Source organism: Lactuca sativa, chromosome 5 (genome assembly GCF_002870075.4).
Source record: "Lactuca sativa cultivar Salinas chromosome 5, Lsat_Salinas_v11, whole genome shotgun sequence".
Lineage (NCBI taxonomy): Eukaryota > Viridiplantae > Streptophyta > Magnoliopsida > Asterales > Asteraceae > Lactuca > Lactuca sativa.
In genome coordinates, this window is record NC_056627.2 from 162,432,257 (window position 1) to 162,436,508 (window position 4,252).

A 4,252-nucleotide genomic window follows, 5' to 3' on the forward strand; every position below is an offset into this window, starting at 1 on the left:
GCATATTGGGCTTTATTGGGCCGAAAAATTCATTTTTGGCCCATTATGCTTAAAATTTTACATTTTAATCCTTCAAGAGAGTATATTTCCAGAAAATACTTTGTTAAAACTGTTTTGTCCCATTTCAACCATCAGAATTCATATTTTGTCATTTTGGGCCCTTTAATTTTATGTTTTTAACATTTTGAGCCCAAAAATGGGTTTTTAGCCCCAAAATGCTCATATTAACCAACTTAGTTATTTTTCTAGAAATGATTTGTGTGTAATAATGTGTTTTATACTTGTTTCATACAACCTAATGTAAATCTCGGTTTTAAAGACTTTTTGACTAGATCCAACACCACAATCTCATAAAAACATGAATATAAACATAGAAATCACACAAAGCATACATATACCCATAGATCTACACATTTGCTTGTATTCCCCCCCCCCCCCCCCCCCAAAAAAAAAAAAAAAAAAAAAAAAACTCATAAAAACTGAAAAATAGGGGGTATGAAGCTCACCTTGAGTTGTAGTTTGGTTTTGAAGAGAGAAAAGAAGAAAATTTCGATCCTAGCAAGTCTCCTTGGTAGATCTCGAGTTTAGTGACTTCTAAGGTGCATGATCACAAGTTGGAATAGATTTAGAAGAGATTTTTGATGAAATGAAGTAGCTAGATCATGGATTAGTCATCAACTTACCTTAGATGATGTGTTTGTGGGAAAAACCTCCTTGAAAAGCTCTTGATTCTCGAAATTTTTGAAGAAGGAGGGAGGAGATGTTCTTTAAGACTTAGAGAGAATGGAATGAATTTTTTTTGTGAGTGTGTGTGTGTTGTGTTCGGCCGAGAGCAAGAAGAGAGAGGAGAGAAGTGAGGTTCTTGAATTGATTTGCATGAAAACATGAGATGGTGCATGGGAATCCTATCGACAAATATGAGGTGGCATAGGAAAGTCAACTCTTCTTCTTAGGCTTGCCTTGGGCCGAGAATGGAGAGAAAAAAGATGAGGATTGGGCCTTGTATGCTTAAGCCCATTCCATGGTTATGTTAAGTGATGTTTGGCCCCAATTAATTATAAATGTGATTTTTATGACCTATTAAGGCTAAATTTGGTTAATTATGGCCCAATATAGTTCATTTAAATAATTTATTTCATTCTAGGGCCAATATGCCCCAAAATGTTAAAATAAATGAAAGTGGGTCCAATTAGAACCCATTTAAGAGTTCTAAACCCAAGATAGTCAAATTGGGAGCTTATTGGTCCATTGGGCCCAATAAGGAAGTCCTAGTCCAAAATGGACCATAACAAGAACTTCTAAGGTTTCCAATTGCTTGTTTACTAGTTGTAGTGCTTGTATGGTGTATTTGATTGAAATTTTTGTGGTCACTGAGTAAGCATCATACATGCCCTTATGTTTTTGATTCATAATTTTACTTAAGTGTTGTAGTTACAAGGCACAAAATTTCTAGTTGTGACAGTTACATGGCATTTTGGGTATTGTTTTATTAGAAGAGAGGATAAGTTTAGGGTTTGAGTGTTCTTTGATATACACTCCTACAAAAACACACTTTTACAACACACAATGCGTGTCGTAAAATGCTCAGACGACACACAAATATGTGTCAAGGAAAGCCCAGTCATAACGAAAGACGACACGCAAATGCATGTCGTCTATTTACGACACGATCTTACGACACGCAATGCGTTTCAAGGAAGACCCTGTCATAAAGAAAATGAAACGCATTTTTGTGTCGTAACCTTACGACGCACATTTACGACTCGCATTGCGTATCATTAAAGTCCCTGTCATAAAGAAAGACGACACACATTTTTGCGTGTAATAATTTTAAATATTTTAAAAATTATATATTTTGATAGATTTAGTAATTTTCAAATTAAATAACACATTAGAAGTCTCATAATAAAAAATAAAATACGATAAAAAAGAAAGATAATTTATTGCACTAATATGTCTAATACAAATAATCATTCCAATAGTAAGTAAATGTAATACATTGCTAATGTTGCATAATTTTTATTATGGAAAAACAAAACATGTACAACTTGTTGGATGCCTTTAAATGCTTGATTTGTGTAACACTCCAAATCATGTATTACCTTTGAAGCCCTTGAATTTATAAATATTGCATAATAAGTCCCTTAAGTATGCTGGGCATACTTCATGAGTACGCTTAGCGTACCATGCATGGATGATCGCGGAGGACCAGCAACGTACGTTGGGCGTACCAAGAGGTACGTGGGGCGTACGTGATGGATGTTCAAACCCTAATTTTTGGACTTAAGACCTATATAAGCATCCTTATCTCAATTGAGCTTCACCCTAACCAGCCTCCTTCACATTCAAACATCCCTGAAAACCCTAAAGTCATTAGAGAGTGTGTTCTTGAGATTTTGAGTGGTTAAACATCATCCTTGTTGTATGTTAGCTTCAAAGAAGAAGAGGAAAAAATATTAAACGAGAAAGAGCATCTGGATATTGCATTTTGAGTAGTCTAAGAAGCTTAAGGAGGTAAAAAGCTTTTTCCTTGGTTATCATTTCCATTTCTAGACCTAGGGTCTTCTTCTTAGTCCCTTTTTGTGTTCTTGAACCACCTCTTGAGAGTTTAAGAAACTCTAGAGCTTAGGGAGGATAGATATGAAGTCATTTGGTCCATTCATATCATAAAAATGGTGTCTTGATGGGTGTTTTGACCTCATGCATGGATTAAGACACTTGGAAAGGTCTTAATGGGTTGTTGGGAGCATAAGGGACATGCAAAGGCATAAAGTTGTCAACTTTATGCCTTAGGACGTCTTAATGAAATCAGATCTAAAGGTTGGATGTTAGAACATTAAGTATTAACCACTTAATGGAAAATATGCTTAATATGTTTGCATGTTGGGCATAAGTTAGATTATGCAGCGCGTACGGTTCAAGGACTTAGTACGCTGCGCTTACCAGGGTGGTACGCAAGGCGTACACACAATAGCTGTAATTGGACTCGTTTTGGGCTTGTAAGACTTTGGGCCTTAATTAGTTATTGGGCCTAGTCATGTTTTGAGTTAGTGGGCCAACTTATCTGTTTTGGGCCATGGTTCCTATGGTTGGGCTTTATTCGGCCATGATGCCCATTAATAATTTGGGCATGGACTTTGGGCCCATTAGCAAGGGAAGACTTTCGGGCCATTGTAAAAAGGAATTGTGGTTTAGGTCCTTTAATTTGGATTATCTCCGACCTTAACTAGGGATAATGGTATTATTGTTCAGTATGGGAGGTCATAGACTGTTAGGAGAGCAACTTTCGGGTTCAACATTCACAAGAGGTGACACTCCTCACCATACCAATGGGTCGAAGGCACCAAGGCCGACCCATTATTGTTATGAGTTATGATTAGTTGGTTATGGGACATATGGTATACTATTTATTTGAGATACTCGCATGGAAAATGTGTTTAATATGTTTGGATGTTGGGCATAACTTAGAGTATGCAGCACATATGGTTTAAGGACTTAGTACGCTGCGCGTACCAGGGTGGTACGCAAGGCGTACACACAATAGATGGACTTGGACTCGTTTTGGGCTTGTAAGACTTTAGGCCTTAATTAGTTATTGGGACTTGTCACGTTTTGAGTTAGTGGGCCAACTTATCTATTTTGGGCCATGGTTCCTATGGTTGGGCTTTATTCGGCCATGATGCCCATTAATAATTTGGGCATGGACTTTGGGCCCATTAGCAAGGGAAGACTTTTAGGCCATTGTAAAAAGGACTTGGGGTTAGGTCCTTTAATTTGGATTATCCCGACCTTAACTAGGGATAATGGTATTATTGTTCAGTACGGGAGGTCACAGACTGTTTGGAGAGCAACTTTCGGGTTCAACATTCACAAGAGGTGAGACTCCTCACCATACCAATGGGTCGAAGGCACCAAGGCTGACCCACTATTGTTATGAGTTATGATTAGTTGGTTATGGGATATATGATATCCTATTTATTTGAGATACTCGCATGAAATACCTCAGGGGGGTTCCAGAGGCACTTGTATGTAAGACCTTTAAGGGTTTCCATGGCATTCTAGTATATTTGCTTGTATGGTTTAAATGTTATTTCTTGATTGTAAAGACTGTGTGGGGGTTCCCACGGCAGGAAGACCATGTAGGGGTTCCCATGGCAGGAAGACAATGTGGGGGTTCCCATGGCAGTTAGTTAAGACTACATGGGGGTTCTAGTGACACTAGGTGTAAGACCATGGAAGGTTTCCATGGCTT